Here is a 16,806-nt window from a genome sequence, read left to right on the forward strand (position 1 = left end):
TGTCTACCACGCCCATTATCATTGTTATAATTGTATCGTCTATTGTAATCACTACGTTCATAATCCCCATATAAGTTATTACGAGACCTATCATTATTACGCGGTCCCTCATTGTTGCGTGTCCAGTTGTTATTACGTGACCAATTATTATTATTATTACGTGACCAGTTATTGTTATTACGTGGCCAGTCATTATTATTTCGGTTACTTTGAAAACGTACTTGTCTTTGATTACGATCATAACTTGATGATCTGTTATTATTGTTACTGTTGCGGTTACTGTTAAGATTTCGTCTTAAACTTTGATTTTGCAGTTCAATTGATTTCTCATCATTATAAGCATCTATAATGAGATTTGTTAACTCTTTGACATTATTCGGTTTTAAGATAGCCATTTTATATTTAATTTGTCGATATAAATTCCCACTGAATTTATTGAGAATAGTAGCAACCATTGTCGGAAATGAGACATTTTTATCTATTTTATACCATAAGTCGATTATCTCGTACATGAAGTCTTGAATTGTTTGTTTGTCTTCAATAAATACAAGATTACTTAAGTCAATTGCGTAGTTAGTTGCACTTTTAGATGATCCGTTTAGATCACTTAGCTGTTCAACTAAGTTATCAAATGACACGTTCGGTTCTCTTTCGATAATGTTTAGACACCAGTCTTGAGTTCTACCTCTTAGGCTCAAAACCAAGTCATCAATACTCTCGTCGTTGTCCAATCGCTTTGCTTTTATTGATCGTCTAAACAATTTCATCCAAGTGTCAAACTCTTGATTAATACCAGTGAATGGTTCGATATGTGGTGTTTTTCGACTTCGGTTTGAATTAGATGCGATCGGCTTTTGTTGTTCGTCTGTTTGTTGTCCATTGTCATATTTAGGTTGACCAATTGAGCTTCGGTCAATTAAGCTTTGGTCGTCATCATTGTTTTCACGTCTCGGGTTTGTATAGATTTCGGATTGTGGATCAACACTTCTATCGTCTAATTCACTATACGACATAACACGTCTCAATGTAGTAGTCATTTTTAAACAAAATTAAAGTTAACAATTTAGTTAATACTCAATTGTATTGTTGACTGTCTGAGAGTCAGAAACTGAATGTATTTTAAATGTCTTTTAAAATGCTTTAAATAGGTTTTTATTTAATTGATTAAACAAGTTTATAAAGTTTACATAAGGTTAAATGTCTAGACATATAAAAATTTTCCCATAACCAAAAATAAAACAAAAAGTTATTATTTATTAATAGTAATAGTATATTTAGTAATAGTAAATACTTTGTCTAGACATAGTGGTATGCGGTCGTACTTGTTTCTCGGTTTGCGAATCCAGTCTATGTCATTGATAGGTGTAGTTATTCCTTGAAAGTCATGTATTTCTGGGTTATTGATCTCAAAAAGGTGTATATACTCATCAATTTTAAATATTTTTGTTTTCCCATCTACTTTTATATGCCATGGGACAAGTGTATTAACGACTCTTAAATCATTTAGCTTTTTGTTAGACAAAACCGTGATAGAAGATAAGAGTTCAATGTTTTCGGTAACGACTTCGCATATATTAAATGTTTCATAAAAAATTTGAATATTTAAATTCCAATTTCTGTGGGAACGAGAAGGTAAACGTCCGAGATAATGAGTGCTTATAGTCTTTCTTTTGAAGGTTGTAATGATCATAATTAATAAAATTATCAATAATGTACTAACAATAGAAATGTCAATTATTGTTTGAATGTCTATTGAGAATAAATCATAAGATAGATCAAACAGAGCTGCATTTACTCGTCTGGCCATAAAAACTTGAAAACCAGCTGCTCGTCCAATAACTCGAGTATAAGATAATACTCCAAATATAACAATTAATACAAGTAAAAATTGAATAATTCCATTTACAGTCCAAACTAGGCCTTTGAGTGAAAATGCTCCGGTATGTCTTTTGCTTATGTCTTCTACATTTTGAATTGCATTTGCAAGATTTTGTTGCATAGATGATAAATAATTAGAAAATTTAGTGAGTGTTCCCGTATCCCAATTAATTAAAACATTGTCTTTATTTTCATCAAATGGTCTTATGTATGGTGCAGTGATATTCGGAAAAAATATAGTCTTTGCTTGTTGTTGAGTAATATTAGACATTTCTTGTATCATTTGAAGTATTTCTGAATGAAATGTCAGTGATGTCATATTTATTTCGGTACGCAATGGCTTATAAAATGGTCCTCTCAATACTCGACCAGTATTAGGGAATGAAATGTCACAACCTTTGTCTAGACTGACAATTTCTATAAACTCTTGAAGAGTTTTTCTTTCTGAACGTCTGTTATAACACTGTAGATCGTATACTGGTATAGCATTTTTATGTAAAACGTATCGGTCACTACCCATGGATATTGGTTGGTATTCGGCTGAAGATCTTTTCTGAATATTACAGTGTTGTGCGATTTTATTTTCATCCCAATTAAACAAAGCGGTACTACATTCTCTTGGTTCAGTAATTTGATTGACAGCAAATGTAAAACAAATGTACTGGTGATTGATGTATTGACAATTTATAAATTCTGGCAATACTTCATACATCAAGTCTGTCTCATCTTCATTTACTAACCAAAGTGTATTTTGGTTACTAAAGCTCAAGGTTTGTTCATTTCCCGTTTCATTAAAACATTGTTTAGAAAAACAGGTAAACGGTAGAAACGTTGGTTTAATTATTGTATAAGATCGAGGGTTTCGAATACGGACCAGTGGTATTCGAAGAGATATATAAATTTTATTTGAGACTGGGTCTACGGCACTTGACACTAAAGGTAGTGTATAATAAAGGTTTTTCTCATTTCTTGGTATACCCAATTGAAAATTGTTGTCAAATGTTTGTTCAATGTAATTAAGTATTCGGTTTAATTGTTTCCAACTTAATAAGCCATGACTTAGCCGTCCTGTGTTTAAAGTGTTGAAAATGTTTTCATAACTTTGTATTCCATCCAATAGTAATATTAATTGATTTTGTAGTAAATTATTTTCAGATAATCTAAAATCATTAAAAGTTGAAAAAATGGCAACAAGTGCTATTTTGTTATCGATATATTGACCAAGTTTATTGAGACTGGTATACAAATTTTTTACTTCTGATTGTGTATAACTTTTTAATAAATTTAGTTTTTCATCAAATTTATTCATAACGTCGGCAACCTCATTTGAAAATCCAAGAAAATTTTCACCTAAGACCTTGATGCTTTCAGCGGCGGTTTTGAGATCTGCTTCTATTTCATTCACTCTCTCAAACATTTGTTGTCTGTCATGTTTGGATCCAAAAATTTCAGTTATTGTCCATAAAGCAAAAGCACCAACAGCGATAGCTCCGATAGTTAGACCAAAATCTATTTTCTTTCTGTTTCCCGATATTTGTCTACTTTTGAAATTTTGCAAAGCTTTTTCGGCGGTAATTTGAATTTGTTCCGTGAATTGATTTATACTTAATTCAAATAATTCACATGTGCTCTTTAAATTATCTTTAAGTTCTGCTGTAGTATTGTCAGCATCATTTGTGTTAACTGTTATTGAATTTTGCATTTCATCACAAATCTGTGATTTACTGAATGTCGTCAATTTAAAATTATGAAAAGGAAAATCTAATTTTATAAAATGTAAAAATTCATCGGTAAATGCATATAGTTTACCATATCTTGTGAACTGTATACCATGAAAAGCAGTAGTTTTTAAATAGTCGAAATTATCAAACTTTTTGTTTAAATTTATTTTAGGGACAGCGTATTGATTAGTGTCACCAAACTCTTCATCTGAATTTGTGTAATTAAACGCTACAGATTCTTTGTATGTTATATCTGGTAGTTTTATATTGGATATTTGTACTTGAAATTCTTGGCCTGCATGAAAGTGTTCGAATGGATCTGGATGTATTAGATCATCTCCTGTTTCTTCAGGAGTCATAGTAGTCGATTCTTGTTGAATTGGTATCTTCGAAGTGGCTTTCCATTTTGCAGCTCTTTCTTCATTAATTTTTCTTAACCTATGCAATCCCACAATATCCTGTGAACCATCAATATAATCGTATCTATTAGACAATAATCGCCGACTGTTAAATGTTACAAAATTGTGTTTAACCTTATCATTTGTTGTTTTGGTGGATATTGCATGTGGTTTTAATGTTAAACATAATTCTTCAGTTATTGACGGTTTTATAAATTCGGTTGTTGTTGTAGTCCAATTAAAGGTAGTAAAGTTGTAGATAGTAGACATTATTTTATTAGTAACAGTTTCGGTTAAATTATTTGTTATTGTTGTAAAACTTGTAGATATAGTTGGTACATAAGTAGTTTCAGTCGATGTTATTGTTTGATTAATTGTTGTTAATGTGGGAACAATAGATGTAGTGGTTGACCATAATGTTGCTGTTGAAGTAACATTAATCTGAGGTAATGTTATTTTTTCTACTTTTCGTTTCGTTGTAGTTACTGTAGATGTTGTGGTATAATTAATTGGCGGTAAAGTAATTGTTTTAGTAGTTTCTGTAGTAGTTGTAGACGTAAAAGTTGATACATAAGTAGATGTAATGTTAGTCGGAGGTAAAGTAATTGCTTCGGGAATTTTAGTATTTGTAATTGTTGACGTAATTGTGACATTTACGGGTGGTTTTGTAATTGTATCTGTGAATGAATCAGTGCTTATAATTGTAATGGTTGAAGTAATCGTTTGATTTTCTGTTATTTTGTCGGTTAATGTTGTAGTAGTTATTGATGGTATAGTTGTAAATTTTTCTATTGTTTCGGTAATTGTTTGGATATTAAATATTGTTTCAGTTTTTGTGGGTTGAATTGGACAGACCGGATGTACATTATTTGTTATTAATTCTGTTGTCAATGATTTAATTGTTGGATTTAAACAATTGTAGGTCAGCAATGGTTTTGGTGCATAACTAATTGTTCCCTCTTTAAAATAAATGGTGTCATCGGTAGTGGTTACAACTATTGTATTATTAATTTTGATACCATTTCTATTAATTGATCGTAATTTATTAAGTAGATTAACAGATTGACTACATTTATACAACGTAGAACTTGACATATATGAGTAAAAGTTTATCGCAAATATGGCCGGAAACGTAACTTCTTTGCAGTCATCATCGTAAACTCTAATAATTCCATATTCATTTTGATTAAACAATGGTTCGTAGTGTCGGTTTTTATGTAGTATAATGTTTTTGTTATCATCGGTAATGTCTCTATCAGTTAGGATCATTTGTCTGTAAATTATAGTCCATGGATCCAATCGTGTTGGTATTGTTTTACTTGAATGAGATGTATTATTTGCATATTGGCCACATTTAAAACGTTGGCTTTCGGTTACATCTAACGTGTAACTCTTCTTAATATTTTCGGTGGATACGGATAAGATGTCACATCGGGTATTTATTATAAGTACGGTGTGTTGGTCGAGAACCGTCTCCACTTCATAATTAGTATTCAACGGAAATGTTGTTTCATTTGGAGTGTTTTTAATTTCAATATAATCAGTACGCACACAATGAATAATTGAAATAATTTTAAACAAAATTAAACAAACAAAAAACATTTTAATTCACATATAAGTTAAAACATAATAGCGAATTAATGGTATAACAAATACAATAAGAATGACTGTTATGAACAACAGACACATCTTAAATGAATTTATTTTATGTTTGTGTTGTATTAAATAAGGAAATTATAATTACATTTAAATAAACTTTTGACATAATTTAAATATTAGGTTAAAATAAATAAAATAATTTTTTTTATATAACCTATTTAAAAGTTAATTTAATTTAGTACAATAAGCCTTATCTAACGTTTTCAATTTAATTTAAATAATAGGTCATAAGAAATAAAATTTGGTTTAATAAACTTTTGTATTTAAATTAAAAATTAAAAAAAACAATGAGCTTTATGTAGGCTCGATATCGGGTTTGCAATACATTTTTATTAATAGTTAAAAAAAACTAAAATAAAAGCACAATTAACTTTTATAACATTTATTTAGGTTATTTTACCAATAAATTAGTGTATTTAAATAAAAAAATAATAAAAAATAAAAATTAATTTGGGTCGTAAAAACAAAAAAATTCGTTAGCTTTGCATAGGCTTGAAGTCGGGATTTTTATGTAATTTTGATAGTTTTAATTGTTTTAAACTATTTTGATGATAATTACCAAATTTTTAATTTGGCCTATTTCATAGAGAATTTATTTGTGACTATTTTAATGACAAGAAAAATTATAAAATACCCTTGAATGAAAAAGTTATGATAAAAAATGTGATCATTATTTTGTAAAATTTTTTATTAAATTACTATTAAAATTAAATTTTTAATTATTAGTAATTATTTCCCAATTTTTTTATTTATGCTAATTTGTAGCTTATTAAATGAGCTATTAAATTATAAAAACAATTAATTCAAAATACCCTTGAATAAGAAAGTTATAAGATAAAATGTAATGTCTTATTAAAATTTTCAAAAAATTAATTTGATATAAAAGTTGAATTCTTAATTATTTTGAAATAATTCCCAATTTTTTATTTAATGCTAATTTATAGACAACCAAAATGTAAATTTAATAATAAAAATTAATTTATAAAAATATCTTTGAATAAAAAAGTTATAGCTATTATTGTCACTTTTTATAACAAAAATTGGAATAAATAAAATTACGATTTTATTAAATTCTTAATTTAATTATTGATATCCAATTTTGATTTTTAACTATTATTTTAGACTATTATCTGAAGTATATATAAACAAAAACAAATTATAAATTATACCCTTGTTTTAAAAAGTTATGACTATTATAAACCTAATATTTTGCAAAAAAATAACATAAAAATAGTTTTTAATTTATTTCTATATTTAATTGTCAATATCTGTAATATTTTTTATTGTGATTTTATAGACCTTAATATACACTACAATATAGCATTTTTATATATTCGAAGTTATCTTTGTTTTAAAAGGTTATGAGTCATTTCGTATAACCATTAACATAATTTTATTTAATTTTTTAAAATTTGAAATTAAAATTAAAATACAAGACATTAATTCCCAATTTTTTGTTTTAGTCTATTATCGCAGAAGATTATTTGTAGTTTATAAAATTAATTATAAATATTTAATTATACCATTGAATTAAAAGTTTTGAGTGTTTTTCCTAAAACTTTTTGTGAAAAAATAATATAAAAATTGTTTTTTATTAGATTTTTTATATCTGTTTATTAATATCCGTAAATTAATTTAATGTGTTTTAATAGAGCTTAGTATACACTATAATATAGCATTTAAATATAGTTGAAATTATCTTTGTTTCAAAAAGTTATGATTAATTTTGTATAACAATTAACAAAATTTTATTGAATTTTTAAAATTAAAATTTAAAAATAAAATACAAGACATTAGTATCCAATTTGTGTTTTAGTCTATTATTGTAGAAGATTATTTGTAGCTTATAAAATTAATAATAAATATTTAATTATACCCTTGAATTAAAAAGTTGTGAGTGATTTTATAAAACATTTAACAAAAATTTATTGAAATTATAAAATTTAAAATTAAAAATAAAATACAAAACTTAAGTTCCCAATTTTTATTTTAATCTATAATTATAGACATTAATGTATAGAATATTAAAATATAAAAAATTATTAAAATATACCCTTGAATAATATAGTTATGAGCAAATTACTAAAAATAAACAATAGAAAAATAAAGTATATATGTGTAAACAATATGATATATGTATTATTTTTTTTTATGTAAAGATAACCGATTAATTTATTTAGATCTGAAGGATTTTTTATTGTCTTTTAATTGTTGTTTAATTTTCATTATTTCCGTGTCTAGCATCTCTTTGTCTCTCATCCATTGAAATGACATGTTGCCACAGTTGTCGAGTGCAGGTTTTATTTTACCATCAATGTATTGTTGATAAATTTTAACTGAAATATGAGCGTCTTGTAGTGGTGAATGCCCGGGTGGTATTGGTCTACCTTTGTCTACGGGAATAGTGTATTCCTGTATACGTTTATTGAAGACAGCGTAAGCCATTGTTTTCAGTGATATTTTATCATTATTACCACCAGATCCTTTGAAGACATCATGTAAGTCTTTTATATTAGGTTTGTGGAGATAATCAATAAATCCGAGAACTTGTAAATCACTTTTAATGGAGACGCCTACGATAGTGTAGTTATCCAAATAGTAAACAATTTTTTCTTGTATGTCTTTTAGTTCGACACCATTTGTAACCATATCACGTGTAAGACCGGACCATCTGGTCATTAGGTTGACATCAAATGGATTTAGTTTAACAAATGCATGAAAGATAACATAACTCTTAAGTCCCATATTGAGAACTTTTCTTGAACTCAATGATGAGCAGATAGTGACCCAACCCGCCAATAATTTGTTGGTGTATTTATCTTTTGCGAACTCGATGTCGAGACCAAGTATGACATCCTTTGGTGGGTCATTTGATCGGTAATATGGTATGCTTCTAATCAATAGTTGAGGACCTTGTTTACGTTTGCCTCTTTTTGTTTTCCCGAAACGAATGTTTCTTCTGTTGATGTCTTTGGTTATGACGTTTGACATCGTGAACCCATTTTTTGATTCGGCGATGTTTTTCTCTTTGTTTTGACCACTTGCTAGTGTCCGCACTCGTTTGTTGTGTGAGCTCTTCAATTGTTTCTCTTTTTCCGTCGACTCCGGGAGTTGTTGGCCAATCGATGGCCGGTAGCTTCGGCTCGACGTTTGCATGTGGTTCGGGTTTGTCTGGTTTTGTTTGTGAAGTGGTGTTACCAAAGATTTCATTGAGAAAGTTTTGTTGAATAAACTGGTATTCGACTCCATATTGTTTAATTGGTTGACACGTGATTGGGACGACATGTTTGGYGCAATCAGGAATGACGTCGCTAAAGTAGTGATAACAGTACTCACACTGTTCATCAACGGTATGCCAAACTTGACGGCACTTAGATACCAAATCAGCCAAGAAGTTTAAATACTTATTACGGGCGAACTGTAGTTTAGTGTTTAATGTACCGATAATTTTGGCCGTTTCCTTGAAATTATTGGTCTGAAATCGGCGATAATATATCTTTTTTAAATTGGACCGTAGCTTTTGCGCGTAGAAAAGGATTTCCTTTTCAATTTCAATCCTTTGCAATATCTCTTTTCGGAAGAGATTAATTGTCCTTAAAAATTCGCTTAATTTGCGTAAAGATGCGCTTAAATGAGTTATCTCTAGACAGAGATAACTTTGGTGTTCGTTGTCGCGTTGATTCTCTTGAGTTGACTGTAGATTGATGAGATGGCGGGTAGTAGACACTAGACATTCGGGTGAAAAATAAATGCAAATTAATGCGAAAAGCCCTAAATAGAGCGGACCCTTTGTCTCGTGTCAGTCACGTAAGTGACGGGTATGGGAATAAAGACCTTTGTATGGTCCCGGGAGCACAGACTAACACCTGGCTCGCCGTGGACCGGTCTTTGGGGTTTGGTGGCAGTTTAAAGTTAGCTGCCAACTATAAGGCCACTCCTTGGGATCTCTTCGCCTCGATGTCGGTAAACGATATCGTGTAGCCGTCCAACTGTGACTCGCGATRTGTTGGCCAGAGTAGACGCGTAGTCGCGATGACGATAATAGTTGATCACAAAAATTTTAAAAACTTACAGTTTAATTAAAAAGTTTAGATGTGTTGAGCGGCGGCACTGTGTTGAGCGGATCCCACTCCAGCCACCAATTGAAACGGTTAGATGGGTTGCTTAAGGTGTCCGGTGCTGACTCGACGTTATCGGCACCAAAGTGTTGTCAGTCCTAGCGTTGAGTCGGCACCAACACCTATGTAGTTGAGGACATCTGCGGCCACGGTATGGATCTGGCGTTGAGCTGTGACGGCTTTGATGAGCCGAACGTGATGAGCGGTGCTGCATAGGCCAAAGTGTTGAGCGTTGTTGTGATGACCAATGAGCTGAACGGTGCTGTATCGGCCTAAGTGCTGAGTGGTGGTGTATCGGCCAATGTGTTGAGTAGTGGTGGTGGTGATGGACACGGGAAAAGGGAACACGCGACTGACACGGCAAGGGAGCCCGTAGATGAAGTGAAGAGAGAAAGCAAGAGAGAGATAGAGATAGAGAGAGAAGAGAGAAAGTACGGGCCAAAGGCCCAAATGACTTACTCGGGACTTATAACCAAAACCGAGTTTATTGTTAACACATAAAATAAAACTAATACAATGTATAACAATACACTACAGTGTATTGCGGAGTAAAGTGACGGCAACCGACCAGTTTGAGTATCAGACAACTTGTGTCGCATTTCGCTCGACTGAGAGCTCAGCAGTCTGATCGCTGCATAAGCCACTGCCTATTGCGCGCGCAAACTGCTAAACTCTGTATTCATATTTGATGACAACTTTTACATACACTACTACTTTGCTCTTATTGGTTAATTTAAACTCTGCCTATTTTTGATCAGTCGCACACTACCACCTAAAGGCAAATTCTCATTTGCATTAAAATACAATACACAAGTGTGCATAGAAATTAATTAATTCATTAATGTTAAAGTATAGGAAACAAAAACCCTTGTTAACCCCTGTATATAAAATATTTAAACCAATGGTTAAATAGTATTCACTGAAACGCAAGTGCGTCACTGCATTTACTGACACTATATGTGTCACAAACTAAACCTATATGTTTGTATAATAAAGTATAGCTAATGTTATTTCTATGGCAATGTTAAACCCATATTTATAATAGTGAATGTGCCGCTAATGCAATTCCTATGGGTATAGTAAACACATACTTTATAATACTAAATAACCCGTTAATGTTATTTCTATGGGAATTAATATTTCATATTAACTATGTATTTAATACACTAAAACATTACCGTAGTTAAAACATATGAGAAGTTATATAAGTAATTAAATTTATAATTTGAGTACATTTACTATTGTTTTAAGTGATCTATTATTATTCCGCTACAATATGCTGAGGAACCAGTAATTAATGTAGTATTTTTATCACTTAAATGAGTGTATTTTTGACAATCTAATGGGTAGTTTTAAGTGATTAAAATAGGCTGAGGAACCAGTAAATAAGGCCGTATTTATATCACTTAAATGAGGGTATTTTTGACAATCTAATGGGTAGTTTTAAGTGATTAAAATAGGCTGAGGAACCAGTAAATAAGGCCGTATTTTTATCTCTTAAATGAGGGTATTTAAGACAATCTAATTGGCAGTTTTAAGTGATTAAAATAGGTTGAAGAACCAGTAAATAATGCAGTATTTTTATCACTTAAATGAGGGTAGATTTGACAATTAAATGGGTAGTTTTAAGTGATTAAAATATGCTGAGGAACCAGTAAATAAGGCCGTATTTTAATTTCTTAAATGAGGGTAGAATTGACAATTAAATGGGTAGTTTTAAGTGATAAAAATATGCTGTGGAACCAGTAAATAAGGCCGTATTTTTATCACATAAATGAGGGTATTTATGACAATCTAATGGGTAGTTTTAAGTGATTAAAATAGGTTGAGGAACCAGTAAATAATGCCGTATTTTTATCACTCAAATAAGGGTATTTTTGACAATCTAATGGGTAGTTTTAAGTGATTAAAATAGGTTGAGGAACCAGTAAATAAGGCCGTATTTTTATCACTTAAATGAGGGTATTTATGACAATCTAATGGGTAGTTTTATGTGATTAAAATAGGCTGAGGAACCAGTAAATAAGGCCGTATTTTTATCACTTAAATGAGGGTATTTTTGACAATCTAATGGGTAGTTTTATGTGATTAAAATAGGCTGAGGAACCAGTAAATAAGGCCGTATTTTTATCACTCAAATAAGGGTATTTTTGACAATCTAATGGGTAGTTTTAAGTGATTAAAATAGGTTGAGGAACCAGTAAATAAGGCCGTATTTTTATCACTTAAATGATTGTATTTATGACAATCTAATGGGTAGTTTTATGTGATTAAAATAGGCTGAGGAACCAGTAAATAAGGCCGTATTTTTATCACTTAAATGAGGGTATTTTTGACAATCTAATGGGTAGTTTTATGTGATTAAAATAGACTGAGGAACCAGTAAATAAGGCCGTATTTTTATCACTCAAATAAGGGTATTTTTGACAATCTAATGGGTAGTTTTAAGTGATTAAAATAGGTTGAGGAACCAGTAAATAAGGCCGTATTTTTATCACTTAAATGAGGGTATTTATGACAATCTAATTGGCAGTTTTAAGTGATTAAAATAGGTTGAGGAACCAGTAAATAATGCAGTATTTTAATCAATTAAATGAGGGTATTTTTGACAATTAAATGGGTAATTTTAAGTGATTAAAATATGCTGAGGAACCAGTAAATATTGCAGTATTTTTATCACTTAAATGAGGGTATTTTTGACAATCTAATGGGTAGTTTTAAGTGATTAAAATAGGCTGAGGAACCAGTAAATAAGGCCGTATTTTTATCTCTTAAATGAGGGTATTTAAGACAATCTAATTGGCAGTTTTAAGTGATTAAAATATGCTGAGGAACCAGTAAATAATGCAGTATTTTTATCACTTAAATGAGGGTAGATTTGACAATTAAATGGGTAGTTTTAAGTGATTAAAATATGCTGAGGAACCAGTAAATAAGGCCGTATTTTAATTTCTTAAATGAGGGTAGAATTGACAATTAAATGGGTAGTTTTAAGTGATAAAAATATGGAACCAGTAAATAAGGCCGTATTTTTATCACATAAATGAGGGTATTTATGACAATCTAATGGGTAGTTTTAAGTGATTAAAATAGGTTGAGGAACCAGTAAATAATGCCGTATTTTTATCACTCAAATAAGGGTATTTTTGACAATCTAATGGGTAGTTTTAAGTGATTAAAATAGGTTGAGGAACCAGTAAATAAGGCCGTATTTTTATCACTTAAATGAGGGTATTTATGACAATCTAATGGGTAGTTTTATGTGATTAAAATAGGCTGAGGAACCAGTAAATAAGGCCGTATTTTTATCACTTAAATGAGGGTATTTTTGACAATCTAATGGGTAGTTTTATGTGATTAAAATAGGCTGAGGAACCAGTAAATAAGGCCGTATTTTTATCACTCAAATAAGGGTATTTTTGACAATCTAATGGGTAGTTTTAAGTGATTAAAATAGGTTGAGGAACCAGTAAATAAGGCCGTATTTTTATCACTTAAATGAGGGTATTTATGACAATCTAATTGGCAGTTTTAAGTGATTAAAATAGGTTGAGGAACCAGTAAATAATGCAGTATTTTAATCAATTAAATGAGGGTATTTTTGACAATTAAATGGGTAATTTAGTGATTAAAATATGCTGAGGAACCAGTAAATATTGCAGTATTTTTATCACTTAAATGAGGGTATTTTTGACAATCTAATGGGTAGTTTTAAGTGATTAAAATAGGCTGAGGAACCAGTAAATAAGGCCGTATTTTTATCACTTAAATGAGGGTATTTTTGACAATCTAATTGGCAGTTTTAAGTGATTAAAATAGGCTGAGGAACCAGTAAATAATGCAGTATTTTAATCAATTAAATGAGGGTATTTTTGACAATCAAATGGGTAGTTTTAAGTGATTAAAATAGGCTGAGGAACCAGTAAATATTGCAGTATTTTTATCACTTAAATGAGGGTATTTTTGACAATCTAATGGGTAGTTTTAAGTGATTAAAATAGGCTGAGGAACCAGTAAATAAGGCCGTATTTTTATCTCTTAAATGAGGGTATTTAAGACAATCTAATGGGTAGTTTTAAGTGATTAAAATAGGTTGAGGAACCAGTAAATAAGGCCGTATTTTTATCACTTAAATGAGGGTATTTATGACAATCTAATGGGTAGTTTTATGTGATTAAAATAGGCTGAGGAACCAGTAAATAAGGCCGTATTTTTATCACTTAAATGAGGGTATTTTTGACAATCTAATGGGTAGTTTTATGTGATTAAAATAGGCTGAGGAACCAGTAAATAAGGCCGTATTTTTATCACTCAAATAAGGGTATTTTTGACAATCTAATGGGTAGTTTTAAGTGATTAAAATAGGTTGAGGAACCAGTAAATAAGGCCGTATTTTTATCACTTAAATGAGGGTATTTATGACAATCTAATTGGCAGTTTTAAGTGATTAAAATAGGTTGAGGAACCAGTAAATAATGCAGTATTTTAATCAATTAAATGAGGGTATTTTTGACAATTAAATGGGTAGTTTTAAGTGATTAAAATATGCTGAGGAACCAGTAAATATTGCAGTATTTTTATCACTTAAATGAGGGTATTTTTGACAATCTAATGGGTAGTTTTAAGTGATTAAAATAGGCTGAGGAACCAGTAAATAAGGCCGTATTTTTATCTCTTAAATGAGGGTATTTAAGACAATCTAATTGGCAGTTTTAAGTGATTAAAATAGGCTGAGGAACCAGTAAATAATGCAGTATTTTTATCAMTTAAATGAGGGTATTTTTGACAATTAAATGGGTAGTTTTAAGTGATTAAAATATGCTGAGGAACCAGTAAATAAGGCCGTATTTTAATTTCTTAAATTAGGGTATATTTGACAATTTAATGGGTAGTTTTAAGTGATTAAAATATGCTGAGGAACCAGTAAATAAGGCCGTATTTTTATCACATAAATGAGGGTATTTATGACAATCTAATGGGTAGTTTTAAGTGATTAAAATAGGTTGAGGAACCAGTAAATAATGCCGTATTTTTATCACTCAAATAAGGGTATTTTTGACAATCTAATGGGTAGTTTTAAGTGATTAAAATAGGTTGAGGAACCAGTAAATAAGGCCGTATTTTTATCACTTAAATGAGGGTATTTATGACAATCTAATGGGTAGTTTTATGTGATTAAAATAGGCTGAGGAACCAGTAAATAAGGCCGTATTTTTATCACTTAAATGAGGGTATTTTTGACAATCTAATGGGTAGTTTTAAGTGATTAAAATAGGCTGAGGAACCAGTAAATAAGGCCGTATTTTTATCACTCAAATAAGGGTATTTTTGACAATCTAATGGGTAGTTTTAAGTGATTAAAATAGGCTGAGGAACCAGTAAATAAGGCCGTATTTTTATCACTTAAATGAGGGTATTTATGACAATCTAATTGGCAGTTTTAAGTGATTAAAATAGGCTGAGGAACCAGTAAATAATGCAGTATTTTTATCACTTAAATGAGGGTAGATTTGACAATTAAATGGGTAGTTTTAAGTGATTAAAATATGCTGAGGAACCAGTAAATAAGGCCGTATTTTAATTTCTTAAATGAGGGTAGATTTGACAATTAAATGGGTAGTTTTAAGTGATAAAAATATGCTGWGGAACCAGTAAATAAGGCCGTATTTTTATCACTTAAATGAGGGTATTTTTGACAATCTAATGGGTAGTTTTAAGTGATTAAAATAGGTTGAGGAACCAGTAAATAATGCCGTATTTTTATCACTCAAATAAGGGTATTTTTGACAATCTAATGGGTAGTTTTAAGTGATTAAAATAGGTTGAGGAACCAGTAAATAAGGCCGTATTTTTATCACTTAAATGAGGGTATTTTGACAATCTAATGGGTAGTTTTATGTGATTAAAATAGGCTGAGGAACCAGTAAATAAGGCCGTATTTTTATCACTTAAATGAGGGTATTTTTGACAATCTAATGGGTAGTTTTAAGTGATTAAAATAGGCTGAGGAACCAGTAAATAAGGCCGTATTTTTATCACTCAAATAAGGGTATTTTTGACAATCTAATGGGTAGTTTTAAGTGATTAAAATAGGTTGAGGAACCAGTAAATAAGGCCGTATTTTTATCACTTAAATGAGGGTATTTATGACAATCTAATTGGCAGTTTTAAGTGATTAAAATAGGTTGAGGAACCAGTAAATAATGCAGTATTTTAATCAATTAAATGAGGGTATTTTTGACAATTAAATGGGTAATTTTAAGTGATTAAAATATGCTGAGGAACCAGTAAATATTGCAGTATTTTTATCACTTAAATGAGGGTATTTTTGACAATCTAATGGGTAGTTTTAAGTGATTAAAATAGGCTGAGGAACCAGTAAATAAGGCCGTATTTTTATCTCTTAAATGAGGGTATTTAAGACAATCTAATTGGCAGTTTTAAGTGATTAAAATAGGCTGAGGAACCAGTAAATAATGCAGTATTTTAATCAATTAAATGAGGGTATTTTTGACAATCAAATGGGTAGTTTTAAGTGATTAAAATAGGCTGAGGAACCAGTAAATATTGCAGTATTTTTATCACTTAAATGAGGGTATTTTTGACAATCTAATGGGTAGTTTTAAGTGATTAAAATAGGCTGAGGAACCAGTAAATAAGGCCGTATTTTTATCTCTTAAATGAGGGTATTTAAGACAATCTAATTGGCAGTTTTAAGTGATTAAAATAGGCTGAGGAACCAGTAAATAATGCAGTATTTTAATCAATTAAATGAGGGTATTTTTGACAATCAAATGGGTAGTTTTAAGTGATTAAAATAGGCTGAGGAACCAGTAAATATTGCAGTATTTTTATCACTTAAATGAGGGTATTTTTGACAATCTAATGGGTAGTTTTAAGTGATTAAAATAGGCTGAGGAACCAGTAAATAAGGCCGTATTTTTATCTCTTAAATGAGGGTATTTAAGACAATCTAATTGGCAGTTTTAAGTGATTAAAATAGGTTGAGGAACCAGTAAATAATGCAGTATT

The sequence above is a fragment of the Oppia nitens genome, unplaced genomic scaffold, assembly GCF_028296485.1.
Source record: "Oppia nitens isolate AA-2021 unplaced genomic scaffold, nextdenovo-longstitch-racon4-pilon3 scaffold6_pilon_pilon_pilon, whole genome shotgun sequence".
Lineage (NCBI taxonomy): Eukaryota > Metazoa > Arthropoda > Arachnida > Sarcoptiformes > Oppiidae > Oppia > Oppia nitens.